A 16,725-nucleotide genomic window follows, 5' to 3' on the forward strand; every position below is an offset into this window, starting at 1 on the left:
ATGTAAGTATGCTAAACCTGTGTCGAGCCATGAAGGATGAATAATTGCACTCTTAGACATCTGAAGCATGCAAAATGCATTTTCTAGTCTAAATCTGTTTCTGATAGCACATTGATCCTTCATTCATGGAATGAGGGTCTTGCTGGCTAGGCAGCAATTATTACCCATCGCTAATTCCTCAGAGGGCAGTTATAAGTCAACCCATTGCTGTGGACGTGGAGTCACATGTAGGCCAGATCAAGTTAGGGTGGCAGTTTCTTTCCCAAAGGGACATTAGTCAGACTTAAGGATTTTTATGACCATTGGGATTGCATTCAAGAGCATCATTAGACTGTTAATTCCAGATATTTATTGAATTCAAATTCTACCAACAGCTGTGGCATTTTTTGAACCAGATCCTCAGAACATTAGGAACAAAAACAAAGTTGTTGGTAAAGTTCAGCAGGTCTGGCAGCATCTGTGGTGGAGAAAACAGAAATCAGAATGGCTCTGAGGAAGGGTCACAGGACCTGAAACGTTAACTGTGTTTGCTCCTCCATAGATGCTGCCAGACTTGCTGAGCTTTTCCAACAACTTTGTTTTTGTTTCTGATTTACAGCATCCACAGTTCTTTTGGTTTTCCTCAGAACATTACCTGGGCATCTGGATTAACAGTCCAGCAACTATGCCATTAGGCCATTTGATGCAGAGCACAGATTTATCAAACATGGTGAAAATTTGCAATTTCACTTCTGGGACACTACATTGATAAAGTCGGAGAGAATAGTAGAAAATAGAATGGCATATTTTTTGTTGGGATTATGATGTGCTTCCAGCATAAGCAACACATTCTTGTTCAATTAAACTAACCTATACTTTTGCTATCTTGGATACAATTTGAAACAGATGAACATTGTCATTAGGTTGAACAGTTTTGCTTTCGCAATTGGCATCTTTTCAACCATGTGATTATACTCAGCATCTCATATTGTATGTATTTGGCTCGATTTGTCGTACTCTCTCGGACCAGATGTTTGAAAATTTGTGTTGTCTTTTAAAAATGTTCACTTTGTTGACCTTTTTAGTTTTAATAGTTAGATCTGTCTGTAAACATTGTTTAAGGGTCAACTAGCTCAGTTGGCTGGATAGCTCAATTGTATTACAGAGTAATGCCAATAGCATGGGTTCAATTCCTGCACTGACTGAGGTTACCATGAAGGACCCTCCTCAATCTCACCCTCAACTAGTGTGTGATCCTCAGGTTAAGGTACCACCAGTTGTCTGTCTCTCTATTGAAAGAGCAGCACTATGATCCTATGACAACTTTATCTTTACAATCTGAAAAATAAAAGAATTTATAGGACTGCATTTCAAATCGAGATGTCATGTTGATAGAGAGGAGGGAATCTTGGGAAAACTTTAAGACTTTTGTATAAAGATCAAAAATTTTATATCAATGAAATTAAAATGATTGTACTTCTCCTATTGTTATTTGCAACCCGTTTGATCATTATTGGGCTTCACATTAAAAATATGTTGGAATAGTTACTAGTCAAGTTGCCTGATTCAGTCAGCAAACGGTGACCATGGTAATCATGAGACCAGAATTTGAAGTTTCACTGTATGCTGAGTTAGTTGATCACTGCCTATCAACAATTAGCTGCTGCAGTAGATCCAAACTCCTCTACTAGAGAAGTAGAATTGTCGATAAGATACCTAATCCTAGTGGCTGAGATAACAAGGCGTAGAGCTAGATGAACACAGCAGGCCAAGTAGCATAAGAGGAGCAGGAAGGCTCATTCTGAAGAAGGGTCCAGGCCTAAAACGTCACCTTTGTGCTTCTGTGCTGCTTAGCCTGCTGTGTTCATCCAACTCTACACCTTGTTATCTCAGATTCTCCAGCATCTGCAGTTCCTACTATCTCTAATTCTAATGGCTATTCAGTAATCACTGTGTATCGCATAGACCTTAGCTACAAAGGCTTCTTTGGGCACATAGACTGCTAACATTCAGTGTCCAGGTTACCAACTTGAAAAGTAGATGTTTAAATGAAATACTAAATGATGGTTTTATCTGCAGAGTGTATATCACAATGGAAGAGAGAAGAAAACTGAGAAATGTTGCATAACTTTTTGCATAAGTCTTTGTTAATTCTTCACTTAATAGAACTTTTGGGGATAAAGTAAGTTGGCTTGTCGTTTTGGGAGTAGTTGTAATGTGACATGACATTAGAATTAGAATAGTACTACAATCAAGCCTACGCCAACTCCGAGCCTTCCTCTCCTAAGCCCACAAAGGACCTCTCCAGTTTTACATTCTTCGCAGGATCCACAACCTTAACTGAAGAAGGATCCAGACCCGAAATGTCAGTTTTCCTGCTCCTCTGATGTTGCTTGGCCTGCTGCATTCATCCACTCTACACCTTGTTATCTCAGATTCTCCAACATCGGCAGTTCCCACTATCTGTGAATCAATTTTAACCCCCACAGTGAAGCCTGTTCTAAGGATGCCTTCCTTGAAGAAGTTACCCTCCTCCCTCTGGAAAGACCTCAGTGGATCTCTCTCTCTCACCACGACACTCTTGCCATCTCTTCGGCCCTGAAACTGCTCGACCATGTCCTGAAGCAAACCAGGTACTATAGCCACGTCACCTTTCTTAGTACCTGCCTACAGAACCAAGTCATCCCCAATGGACAACAGTCTACATTCAGGCCTTCCCAATTTGGTCCCAACCGTGACAACCGTTGCATACAGAACATGCAGATCCTTCAAAAACGTTTCTCCCTGCGACTCCTCAAACACACTCGCAGCAATGTGCTGGCATCCCCTGGTACAATCAAGCCTACCCCAGCTCAGAGCCTCCCTTTCCCAGGCCTGCAAAGGACCTCTCCTGTTTTTCATTTTTCGCAGGATCCACAACCTCAACTGAAGAAGGGTCGAGGCCTGAAACGTCAGCCTTCCTGCTGTTCTGATGCTGCTTTGGCCTGCTGTGTTTATCCAGCTCTACACGCTGTTATCTGACATTAGAATGCATCTTTTTCAGAAATGAATTTCCTTTGAAGTATATAATTCAAAATTTGTCATGGCAAGAATGTGATTGGCAAATACCAGGCAGTGAAACCATATGCATAAAATCTGCACATGTCTAGAAATTGATTTCTCTCCACGATTGGAGAGAGTTGATAAAACTCACCAGAAAGCCATTCCATTTCACAACAGTTCCAGCTTTTTTCTAAATTCCATTCACAGATGAATTGGGGCATATAGAACTTTGGTGTGTAATACAAAACTTTGACTGCTCAAATTAATTTGAAGCAGCCTTGGTCAATTCTTGGAAGGTTTCATCTTTTGTATTTTAACATTTTAATGTGGGTATTAAATCAATTTGTTATGTCTAATGAGTTGGAAAATAAATCATTTTAAGTAAAGACAGAATCACTAATAAAGCTATCAACTTCTAATTTATTGTATTATAATGTAAACTTATGATGTGGTGACACAGCTGTGGTTCTAGATTTTTTTTTAGTGGATTTTCCCTGTAGCTACAGTAATTAAGGAGTAGTAAGACAACACAACAGGGTGGAATTTGTTTGAAACTTGTATAACATCACTCAATTGTAACAGTTCTGGGAAATAATCAGATCACTGAGTTATGCTACACTTTGAATTTTTTTCTTTATTCGTTAACTGGATGAGGGTACCGCTGGCTAGACAGCATTTATTGCCCATCCCGAACTGCCCAGAGGGCAGTTGAGAGTTGACCACATTGCTGTGGTTCTGGAATCACACGTAAGCCACACCAGGTAAGGATGGCAATTTCCTTCCCTAAAGGACATTATTGAACCAGATGGGTTTGTCTGACAATTGACAATGGATTCATGGTCATCATTAGATACTTAATTCCAGATATTTTGAATTCAGATTCCACCATCTGCCGTGGGAGGGCTTGAACCCGGGTCCCCAGAATGTTAGACAACAAAATGTGAGGCTGGGTGAACACAGCAGGCCAAGCAGCATCTCAGGAGCACAAAAGCTGACGTTTCGGGCCTAGACCCTTCATCAGAGAGGGGGATGGGGAGAGGGAACTGGAATAAATAGGGAGAGAGGGGGAGGCGGACCGAAGATGGAGAGAAAAGAAGATAGGTGGAGAGAGTATAGGTGGGGAGGTAGGGAGGGGATAGGTCAGTCCAGGGAAGACGGACAGGTCAAGGAGGTGGGATGAGGTTAGTAGGTAGATGGGGGTGCGGCTTGGGGTGGGAGGAAGGGATGGGTGAGAGGAAGAACCGGTTAGGGAGGCAGAGACGGGTTGGACTTGTTTTGGGATGCAGTGGGTGGGGGGGAAGAGCTGGGCTGGTTGTGTGGTGCAGTGGGGGGAGGGGACGAACTGGGCTGGTTTAGGGATGCAGTAGGGGAAGGGGAGATTTTGAAACTGGTGAAGTCCACATTGATACCATTAGGCTGCAGGGTTCCCAGGCGGAATATGAGTTGCCGTTCCTGCAACCTTCGGGTGGCATCAGTGTGGCAGTGCAGGAGGCCCATGATGGACATGTCATCTAGAGAATGGGAGGGGGAGTGGAAATGGTTTGCGACTGGGAGGTGCAGTTGTTTGTTGCGAACTGAGCGGAGGTGTTCTGCAAAGCAGTCTCCAAGCCTCTGCTTGGTTTCCCCAATGTAGAGGAAGCCACACCGGGTACAGTGGATGCAGTATACCACATTGGCAGATGTGCAGGTGAACCTCTGCTTAATGTGGAATGTCATCTTGGGGCCTGGGATAGGGGTGAGGGAGGAGGTGTGGGGACAAGTGTAGCATTCCCTGCGGTTGCAGGGGAAGGTGCCGGGTGTGGTGGGGTTGGAGGGCAGTGTGGAGCGAACAATGGAGTCACGGAGAGAGTGGTCTCTCCGGAAAGCAGACAGGGGTGGGGATGGAAAAATGTCTTGGGTGGTGGGGTCGGATTGTAAATGGCGGAAGTGTCGGAGGATGATGCGTTGTATCCGGAGGTTGGTAGGGTGGTGTGTGAGAACGAGGGGGATCCTCTTAGGGCGGTTGTAGCAGGGGCGGAGTGTGAGGGATGTGTTGCGGGAAATACGGGAGACGTGGTCAAGGGCGTATCATCACCTTCCCCAGAATGTTATCTGGGTTTCTGGATTATAGTCCAGCGATAATACCATTGGCCATCACCTCCCTAGTTGCTGGGAATTTTGTCCTGCTGTGTTGATACTTTTTCTCAATCTGAGAAAAGTTTGCTTTCATACCTCTGTCCATCATTATCCATCAGTGAATGTCGAAGGCAAATTTCCCAAACTTGAACTCATTTCCCTACGTAGTACCATAGATTAACAATCTTAATCTCATGTTAATATGGATATATGGCCTTCACAGAGCTCACAAATGAATTGTAGAAGTTGTGCTGCCTCAGTCATAGTCCGAAAATTGTTTTGTTTTTTTCATTGCTAATTCCTTAATTTTCTGGCCTGTTTAACAGCCAAAGTCCTATTGGCATTTGACGGCAGATTTTAGGATTTCAACCACTTTATGCATGATTAAGAGAGGCCGTCTAAAATGGCCCAGGTCAATGCTCTAGGCATAGCGTGCCAAAGGAAAAACAGCTCTTTATTTTTAGGCACAAAAAGAATGTATTGGCATTTTAAATAAATGTACAATTAACAAAGGAAATACAAACAGAAGATAACAAAGTGAACTTCATATTAATCTTCTGCCCTCTACTGAAGTGGTGAAAAGCAGAAGTGCAGTTCTCTTTGGACATTCCAGTTTTCCACATTACTTCATGCTTGACTTCTTAATGCCTTTAGAACTGAGTGGCCCTTAGCCCACAGCTTTTGCTTTCATCTGTTCAAGCTTTTACTCCTCCTCCTCCTTCTGTATGAAAGCAAGATTATCCTCTCCATTTTCCTTGTTTGATATTTTAGGCTGTTTCAATGGTTAGCTGTTGGAAAAGAACTGTCGGTTGAGCTGTTTTGGCTAATGTTAATAAAATGTTCCCCAGACCTTGCCTCAAAGATTCTCCAGTTGAATGGAGAAACCCTGAGGAGTTTTTGCAGTGAAATCTGGGGCACAACCATTTTCTGTCGTGCTTGGTATGACTTCAACCAGCAGATGACTGTTTGCCTTAATTCTCATTGATTGCATATTTGCTAGGGCCCCTTGATGCCATACTTGGTCAAATTCAGCATTGCATTTGCCCTTCCAGGGTAGGTGGCACCTGTACAAGAAGGAGAGGTTGCACCTAAACTGGTACAGAGAGATTTGCTAGTATCACTCAGGAGGGCTTATTCAGTGTGGCAGGGGTTTGAGGACCAGAGTGGTAGGTCGGTACGTAAAATGACAGAATTACAGACTAAGGTCCGTAATGTCAAGAACAAAAACAGACAGTGAGAGGTTACTGAACGTGTTGGGTACTGAAGTGCATTTGTTCTAATGCAAGGAGTATGACACAAAAGGCAGATGAGCTGAGAGCATGGATTAGTAGCTATGACAGTGATGCTGTGGTTATACAGACTTGTTTGAGAAAGACATTTGTCTGGCAGCTTAATGTTCCAGGATTTAGAAGCTTCATGCGAGATAGAAAGGGAGATAAAAGAGATTGGGGGAGTTGCATGACTGATTAGGGAGAAAATCACAGCTCTACTGAGGGGCAGTCGTAAGGTGAGGAATAATCCTAATAATTAGCAGAGCAGGCTTGCCAGGCCAAATAGTTTATCCCTCTTACTGTTTTTTATGGTCATACAATATTTTAAATTTTGAGGAACTCTAGTTTGTGTAACCTGTCACCTTAATTTAGCGTGTAGAGTCTCAGTGTCATTCTGATAAATCATAGAATTCCTACAGTGTGGAAACATGCCCTTTTGCCCAAGAAGTACACACTGACCCTCGGAGCATCCCAACCAGACCCATCCCACATAACCCACCTAATCCCAGGCCCCAAGATGACATTCCACATTAAGCAGAGGTTCACCTGCACATCTGCCAATGTGGTATACTGCATCCACTGTACCTGGTGTGGCTACCTCTGCATTGGGGAAACCAAGCGGAGGCTTGGGGACCGCTTTGAAGAACACCTCCGCTCAGTTCGCAACAAACAACTGCACCTCCCAGTCGCAAACCATTTCCACTCCCCCTCCCATTCTTTAGATGACATGTCCATCATGGGCCTCCTGCAGTGCCACAATGATGCCACCCGAAGGTTGCAGGAACAGCAACTCATATTCCGCCTGGGAACCTGCAGCCTAATGGCATCAATGTGGACTTCACCAGTTTCAAAATCTCCCCTTCCCCCATTGCATCCCTAAACCAGCCCAGTTCGTCCCCTCCTCCCACTGCACCACACAACCAGCCCAGCTCTTCCCCTCCACCCACTGCATCCGAAAACCAGTCCAACCTGTCTCTGCCTCCCTAACCTGTTCTTCCTCTCACCCATCCCTTCCTCCCACTCCAAGCCGCACCCCCATCTACCTACTAACCTCATCCCACCTCCTTGACCTGTCCGTCTTCCCTGGACTGACCTATCCCCTCCCTACCTCCCCACCTATACTCTCTCCACCTATCTTCTTTTCTGTCCATCTTCGGTCCGCCTCCCCCTCTCTCCCTATTTCTTCCAGAACCCTCACCCCATCCCCCTCTCCGATGAAGGGCCTAGGCCCGAAACGTCAGCTTTTGTGCTCCTGAGATGCTGCTTGGCCTGCTGTGTTCATCCAGCCTCACATTTTGTTATCTTGGATTCTCCAGCATCTGCAGTTCCCATTATCTCTAGTCTACACATCCCTGAACACTACAGGCAATTTAGCATGGCCATTCCATCTAGCCTGCACATCTTTGGACTGTAGGAAGAAACCGGAGCACCCAGAGAAACACGTGCAGATGTCGAGAGAATGTGCAGACTCCGCACAGACAGCCATCCACGGGTGGAATCGAACCTGGGTCACTGGTACTGAGGTGGCAGTGCTAACCACTGAGCCATATTGCCACCCAAAGCTTTGATCTTCTTCCAGTGCCAGTATACCTTCCTGTGTTTGGTGTTGAAAACTGCTCATGGTATTCCTAACATACTTTAATGAGCGCTTTGTATATTAGTTCTCTAGATTAAATAAAAAGCCAGCATTCCATTAACTTTTATGATTATTTTCCATACCTATTCAAGACATTTGAATGATCTATGTATATTTTTGAGGGAAATTCCATTGTTTCCTGCCTTTTACCATTCTGAAAAACTCTTCTACCATTTTATAATTTAAAATGGATTACCCTTTGCATATACGGCAATCCATTTGGCTCAGTTTTGCTCATTTGCTTAAAATCTCAAACTTTCTTGGTAATTGTATGTGCTTTTGCCTTTATTGACATCAATCTTTGTGTCTTACGATACTTAGATTTCTATTTTCATATAACTGCTAAGAATTATACTGTTCAGTTCAGGTCCTAACACAGATCACTATAAGACACCACTGTCAGCTATCTCTACCCTTCTGTCTTTTGCTAATCAGCCAATTTCTTAGCAAGACCAGGACAATTTCCTTTTAATTTAATGAACTTCAGAAGTAACTGTGTCGCATTAACACCTTCAAAACACACCTCCTGGAAAATAAAATAAATATCGACAGATACTTGCCAGTTTTATAACAGCTTTTTTTTAAAAGAAACTCAAACAGAGTCAGTGAACCTGATCTCTCTTTACAAATCCATGCGAGCTGACTTGCTCAGGGATAACTTTCAAGACATTCACTTGGATTTTATTTGTTGTTTTTCATTTCTTTGTGCTCAATGTGGTATTTCAAAGGATAGCATTACCATTACTATTAGTGTACACAGTGTTACAGAAAACCGTCCTGAATACAGGAAGTTTTACAACTGTTCTGACCCGAGACCATAATTTACACAATTTTAAAAATCGCTCTGCTTTTACTATTTACATGTTTTATCTTGCATTTATATATTCTACTTCTTCAAGCTACTACCTGTAACTGAGAGATAACTCTATGGATCAAGCTTGTCCATTTTTTGATTCCATTAATTTAACCTCCACTGTCTGCTTACCCCTCATTATATTCTGTCACGTGATTTCATCCATACCCACAAAGATTACTTCTCATTGTATTTTCCCTCATTACCTTGAGGATATCAAAATGAGGTACATTTAGTCTTGGCCAATTGCAGCATGTCTGACCTTTATCTTACTGTACCATCAGAATTTAATTCATCCATGCAGCTCATTTAATTGCTTTCTTATGCTCTCTGCCCTACAGTAAAGGAGAATGTTTACATGGACTCTAACCTGTTCTCCTGTTTTAATATTTTATTATAGAATCCCTACAATATGGAAGTAGACCATTTGACCTATTTGAGTCCACAACGACCTTCTAAAGAGCATTCCACCCGGACCCATCCCCTCCCTACACTTGTAATCTGACATTCCATGCCTAATCCACCTAACCTGCATATCTTTGGACTGAGAGAGGAAACCAGAGCACCCAGAGGAAACCCAAGCAGACATGGGGAGAATGTACAAGCACCACAGTCGCCTGAAAATGGAATCAAACCTGGTCCGTGGTGGTGTGTGGTAACAATGTTGTATAGTGTCACACAACATGGAAACAAACCCTTTGGACCAATTCAACCATTGCCAACCATGTTCCCAAACCAAACTAGTCCCATTTGCCCACTTTTGGCCCATATCCTTCCAAACCTTTCCTATTTATGTACTTATCCAAATGTCTTTTTAAATGTTATAAGTGTACCTGCATCCACCACTTCCTCTGGTAGTCCATACCACACAAGAAGCACTCTGTGTATTAAAAGAAACAAAGTTGCTCCTCTGGACTTTTTGAAATCTTTGTCCTCTCAGCTTAAAAATATGCCCTTTAGTTTTGAACTCCCCCACGTGAGGGAAAAGTCAATTGTTTTTCACCTTCTTTATGCCCTTCGTAGTTTTATGAACCTGTATAAGATCACCCCTAAGCTCCCTATGCTCCAGTGAAAAAGGTACCAGCCTATCTTTATAACTCAAGCCTTCCATTCCCAGCAATGTCCTAGTAAATCTCATCTGAGCCCACTCCGATTTAATAATATCCTTTCTATAGTGGGGTGACCAGAATTGTATGCAGTACTCCAAAAGAGGCCCCTCCAATGCCTTGTACATCCTCAACATGACATCGCAACTCCTGTACTCAAAGCTCTGAGTAATGAAGTCAAGTGTGTTAAATGCCTTCGTAAACACCCGATCTACATGGTGCCGCAAATTTTAAAGAATTAAGTCCTTGAGCCCCAGCCTCTGTTCTACAATGCCATTCAGGACACTACCATTAAATGTATAAATCCTGCCCTTGGTTGTTTTCCTGAAATGCAATACCTTGCAATCCAAATTAACCTCCATCTGCCACTCCTCAGCCTATTGACCCAATTGATCAAGATTTCTTTGGAATCTTAGAAAACCTTCTTTGCTGTCCTCTGTTTCAATTTTGGTGACGTCCACAAACTTACTAACCATGTCTCCTAAATTCTCCTCCAAATCATTTATATAAATGAAAAACCTAAAGAGTACCCAGTACTAATCCCTGTGGAAAGCTGCTGATCACAGGCCTCAAGACTGAAAAGCAACCTTCTACCACCACCCTCTGTCTCCTACCGTCAAGCCAATTTTGTATCCGATTGACAAGTTCTCCCTGAATCCCATATGATCTGACTTTACTAAATAATCTACCATGCAGAACCTTGTCATAGGCTTTATTAAAGCCCATGTAAACAACATATACCTCTGCCCTCATCAGTCTTTTTGGTTACTACCTCACAAAACTCAATCAAGTTTGTGACACATGATTTCCCTCATTCAAAGCCATGCTGACTATCCCTAATCAGTCCTTGCCTCTCCACTGAGCCACCTGCTGCCCAGATTTTGCGTGCAGATTTCTTATTTCATTCTCCAAGTTAAATTAGTTAACAATTTGTGGTTTTCCCATCCTTTGTAACACTTAATGCACAATCTCTGATGATTGCTGTACTGTCTTTGTTTTTGTTTTAGAAACCTACTTACAATACCTTTTGCAGCTTGGTGTTCTGTTTCATTGACTGGTTTGGAGTCAAGCTCACCTATTTAATATTTCTGATAAAATCCTCCTTCCAGCCCAGGTCAAGTGGATCTATCCCAATGATGTAGCACTTCTTGTTCAATCAATGCTTCCTGTGTGCCTAATTGCATGTGGCTCAGTAAATTATAACCTTTGACAATCTTTTAATTTTGTTCTGAAGGCTCTCCAAACAGGAATTCCTGCTTACTGTACATTATGTTGTTGGTTACAATATTGGACCACAGTTAGTAGATCCTCCCTCTCTCGTCTCCACACCCTGTCAAGTTAGATGAATTTAATCCTCACACTGGAAGCAGGTAGGCAATTTACCATTTGGAACACTTAATCCTGCTTGTAAGTGATGCCATCAGCATGACTAATTAACAAATTACATCATATTCTGCTTCTCTTCCTCTTCAACACAGCCCACTTTTCAACATCCTTTTTTTTGTTTCTTCGCTCATGGGATAGGGATATCACTGGCTAGCCAGCATTTGTTGTCCATCCCTAATTGCCCCTGAGAAGGTGGTGGTGAACTGCTGCCTTGAACCACTGCTCACAATTTGTTGGGGTGAGAATTCCAGATTTTGTCCCGGCGACAGCAAAGTGGCAACAATATATTTCCAAGTAAGTACGGTGAATGGGTGGGAGAAATTTGCAGGTGGTGGTGTTCCTGTGTATCTGCTGATTTTGTTCTTCTAGATTGGATGTAGTTGTGGATTTGGCAGATGCTGTCAAAGAATCTTTGGCAAATTTCTACAGTACATTTTGTAGGTGGTATATACTGTTGCTCCTCTGCTTTCTTCCCCAGATGCTGAGTTTCACCAGCAGTTTCAACTATGAGAAGACTGGACAGGCTAAGTTTTTTTTCTATAGAACAGAGGAGGCAGAGAAGAGACTTAATTGAAGTGAAAAAATAATGAGGGACTTAGAATGGACAAGAAGACTTGTTTCCCCTAGTGGATGGATTAATTACCAGGCTATCAGAGATTTAAGATGATCAGGAGAAGGATGAGAGGAGATGTGAGGGGAAAAAAATGACCGCAAGGGTGGTACTTGTCTGGTCCACTCTGGTTGAGGAAGAAATCCTCAGCTCATTTAAAAGGAGCTGCACCCGAAGCGCTGTAACCTGCAAGGCAACAGACAAGCTGCAAGAAATTGGAATTAGAATAAGTGGTCAGTATACTCAATTGCCTAGACATGATGGGCTGAAAGGCCTCTTTCTGTGCTGGAACTTTTCAATGGCCTCATCACTGTTTTCCAGAGGATTTCTCTAGGTGTGTCAGTTGAAGACTATTCATTAGGAAGAGGAGACAGCATCTGCAAATTCTTCCAGACCTTAGAAGATGTTGGATCAATTCCTGTTTAAGAGACACAATATCTTTACTGTCTGCAAGGTTATGGATCTTGATTGTTAGAACAATGAGAATATTGGCGTACCCCCTACTTGCCTTGATGAGTGTGCCTCCAACATCATTCAAGAAGTTTGACACCATCCAAGACAGAGCAGCTCATCTCATTGTTTGTTGATGTGGTGCCATTCTATCACTGCTCCACCAATGCTCAGTAGCAGCAGTGTGTGCCATCCACAAAATGCACTGTGTGGAATGTCACCAGAGAGTCTTAGACAGCATCTACCAAAACAGCTGTGCCCTAACCAGGGCATTGTATAGTTACAGCATTGCATCTGTGCTGTTGTATTCACTACTGTCCCCAATGAAGGAGTGTATCTTAAATGCTGCCTTTAGCATCTTGTATTCCTGTCCTACCAACTTGAGACCTGTGGATTTGAACTGCAAGGTCTCTCACTTTCTCTACCTGTCTCCATATCCTTCCATTTATTGTGTATTCCATTGCTTTGTGTTCCCTCCCCAATTACATAACCTTATGCTCCTCTATATTGAATTCCATTTGCCATTTCCCATCCTTTCAGCCAAAACAAAGATACCTCACAACAATTGATGGCAATCCTCTTCACAAAATGGGCAGGCAAATATCCTAAACATGTCTCCCACATTTAAACCTAAATCACTAATAAATGCCACTAAAGCTTTTGACTAAATGCAGAATAATCTGCATGGTAGATTATTCAGTAAAGCGTTTCCACACTGTAGGCAATCTAATCTAATCTAACAGCAAGGGACCTAACACTCGGTCTTGTGGAATGTCACTGGAAATCACTTTCCATTTGAGAAAAAGAGCAGAAATCAATTACCTTTCATTTCTTGTCACTGCATCAATTTGGATTCAACGGACAACATTCCCTTTTCTCCCCATGGCCTTTAATTTTTCTGACTAGTCTTCCATTGTCAAATGTCTTGCTAAAATCCATGTAGACTGCACCCACTACATTGTCTCCACCTCCTTGTTACTTCTTCAAAAAAATCAATCAAATTAGTAAGTGTAAAGGGACTATCGTATTATTTTCTGTCTTTTTGAAGGTGGACTAAAATGCACAAAAAATCATTTTAAAACGAAGGACTGTGAAAGGAATGGCTGCACTTTCAAAACCAAGTTACTGAAACTTCATTGACACCACTGCCTTGTTCAAGCAGTGGGTGAAAGTGTTTGTAGGTGGCATGCCACCTGAGCCTGTATGCAGAGCGAAAGTTGGCTGCCATAGGTAGCGAATGAAATGTGAGGCTGGATGAACACAGCAGGCCCAGCAGCATCTCAGGAGCACAAAAGCTGACGTTTCGGGCCTAGACCCTCCATCAGAGAGGGGGATGGGGTGAGGGTTCTGGAATAAATAGGGAGAGAGGGGGAGGCGGACCGAAGATGGAGAGAAAAGAAGATAGGTGGAGAGGAGAGTATAGGTGGGGAGGTAGGGAGGGGATAGGTCAGTCCAGGGAAGACGGACAGGTCAAGGAGGTGGGATGAGGTTAGTAGGTAGGAGATGGAGGTGCGGCTTGGGGTGGGAGGAAGGGATGGGTGAGAGGAAGAACAGGTTAGGGAGGCAGAGACAGGTTGGACTGGTTTTGGGATGCAGTGTGTGGTGGGGAAGAGCTGGGCTGGTTGTGTGGTGCAGTGGGGGGAGGAGACGAACTGGGCTGGTTTTGGGATGCGGTGGGGGAAGGGGAGATATTGAAGCTGGTGAAGTCCACATTGATACCATTGGGCTGCAGAGTTCCCAAGCGGAATATGAGTTGCTGTTCCTGCAACCTTTGGGTGGCATCATTGTGGCACTGCAGGTGGCCCATGATGGACATGTCATCTAAAGAATGGGAGGGGGAGTGGAAATGGTTTGCGACTGGGAGGTGCAGTTGTTTATTGCGAACCAAGCGGAGGTGTTCTGCAAAGCGGTCCCCATGTGTTCATCCAACTCCACACTTTGTTATCTTGGATTCTCCAGCATCTGCAGTTCCCATTATCACTGCCACAGGTAGCTGATTGATTTGAGCAATTATGACTAATTGTGGAATCTAAAGGTCATCAGCCTGATGACAACTTTCTGGTTCCTGGGCAGCTGAACAGCTTTTGGGGGTGAATGATACAAGAAGTCCATGGACTGCTGAAAGGGTAGGTTGAGAGAAGCCAGTTATTTATTCCCATCAGTTACAGTAAGCTGTTGCTTTAAACCAGTGAAGAAAACAGTAGTTAGTGCACCAATTGCCTTCAGGTTCCTGCAGAGAAGTGAAGGAACTCTGAAGAAGGGGATTAAAGTGAAAAATGTTCTGGCAAGATAAAAGTATTTCAATGTATCTTTGTGGACTGATCCCAATGAATTCTGTTTCCTGATTTTTTTTTTCCCCTCTCCATGGATATAAATAATATATTTTTCTCTGTTCATATGTGTGCAGTTTTTAAGAGGGGGTTGGAGTTTTAACAGAGCTGTATTGTTGTTTTAACTCACTCAGGGGAGGAGGACTTAAAAATCAAACTTTCTCAAGAGTCATAACATGAGACAACCTTCCATAACAAACCTATGCTGACTATTTCTGATAAATCCAAAACCTTTCCAAGTAACAATTAGACCTGTCTTGATTGATTCTAATCATTGCCACCACTGAGGACAGACTGATAAGTCAATAATTATTTGGCCTATTTCTCACTCCTTTTTGTTTTGAATATTGGTACAACATTTGTTGGCCTCCAATCCTCTGGTACCCTGCCTGTGTCTAGTGAGGATTGGAAAATGATTCTCGAAGCACTAGCTATTCTGCCCTGCTTTATTTAACAGCCTAGTATCCAATTCGTCCAGCCTTGGTGATTTTACCACCTTCAAGGCGTGCAGTCCACTTTCTACTTCCCTTCGTGTTATCCTCATTTTATCTAATATTTCACTTTCCTCTTTAACTGAATGTCTGTCTCATCCCTCTCTGTGAAAACTGAGACAAAACACACATTAAGAATCCTGCCCACATTTTCTGCCTTCACACACAATACATCTCCAACAGACCAAACCTTTCTCGTTAGTCATCCTCTTGTTCTTGATGTACTAATTAAACGGTTTTGGTCTCTCCTTAATTTTACTGGCCAATTTTTTTTGGTATCCTTTCCCAATTTCCTTTGTCACTTTACTCTTGTACTTTGTAAAATCCTCTAAGCTTCCTGAAGTATTACTCCTTTTGACATTGTTATAAGCTGTATTTTTCTGCTTTAACTTAACCTATAAGACCAAAAGAAATAGGAACAGGAGTATGCCATTCAACCCCACAAGCCTGCTCTGCCATTCAATAGGATCATGGCTGAGTCATGTCCACTTTCCTACTTATTCCCTGTAATCCTTAATGCCTGTTATCATCAAGAATCTATCTATCTTAGCCTTACATGTACGCAAGGACTTTTCCCCCACAGCTCTTTAGCAAGGATTTCCAAAGGCTTGCAACTATCTGAAAGAAATTGCTCCTTGTCTCACTTAAATTGCTGTCCTTTTATTCTGAGACTATGCCCATTGGTCCTACTGTCCCATGTCTATAGACCTCCCTTTTAAATGCCTCCCACTGGTTTTCCTTCAAGTATCTGTGACTAATTCACCTCTGGCACAGATCATCTCTCAACTTTGTAAAGTTTGTCCTTCTCCAACTTTCGCATTTGCACCGTCCTTGTCCTATGTCATATCAATGCTAAATCTAAATGTATTATGATCGTTATACTGAAGAAGATTACCCACTTCTATTTCGTCTGTCGGTTTTCATTTCCTAATACAAAATCTAGAATCATGCCCTCTGTTGTTGAGCGTAATACAGGAGTAAATAATGAAGTATGCTGCCCATCTTCTAATTGCTATTTCCCTCGGAAGATATAATAACTTGGGTTCTGACAGGTGTATGCAAACATATCTGCCTAAAAGTATGCAATTGTTATCTTTATCCCCAAACGCTGGAAATAAAAGAAGGCCTTTCTAGTTCAAGTCTTTTTTTTTTAAGGCGCTTTGCTTTCCCTCTGGTTGTACTTGCAGCCTTGCATGAACATCGGACTTTCCAATGTGGCACACATGGCCCTGGATTCTGCTACGCTACTTGACATGATTTATGGGAAAACCACGACCCTTTCTTTTTCCAGTAACCAGCCTTGTTAGAGGTTCAAATCATACAGTCACCAAAGCACCCTAGTCCTCATATCCCATAGTCAGAACCCAAAAATCTCTCTTTATATCTGTAGAGGAAAGGGGACCTGAAAACACTCAATTAATTTCTCAGTAATGGAGAAGCTGATGGAAAATCTGAT

The 16,725-nt window shown here is 42.7% G+C and overlaps 1 protein-coding gene across 1 annotated transcript in view; it reads left to right on the forward strand.

The window, feature by feature from the left end:
* Window positions 1-16,725, forward strand: part of LOC125458669 (ecto-NOX disulfide-thiol exchanger 2-like) — a 173,736-nt gene that overhangs the window by 109,140 nt on the left and 47,871 nt on the right. The gene's annotated exons all lie outside the window — the stretch shown is intronic.

The sequence above is a fragment of the Stegostoma tigrinum genome, chromosome 15 (genome assembly GCF_030684315.1).
Source record: "Stegostoma tigrinum isolate sSteTig4 chromosome 15, sSteTig4.hap1, whole genome shotgun sequence".
Lineage (NCBI taxonomy): Eukaryota > Metazoa > Chordata > Chondrichthyes > Orectolobiformes > Stegostomatidae > Stegostoma > Stegostoma tigrinum.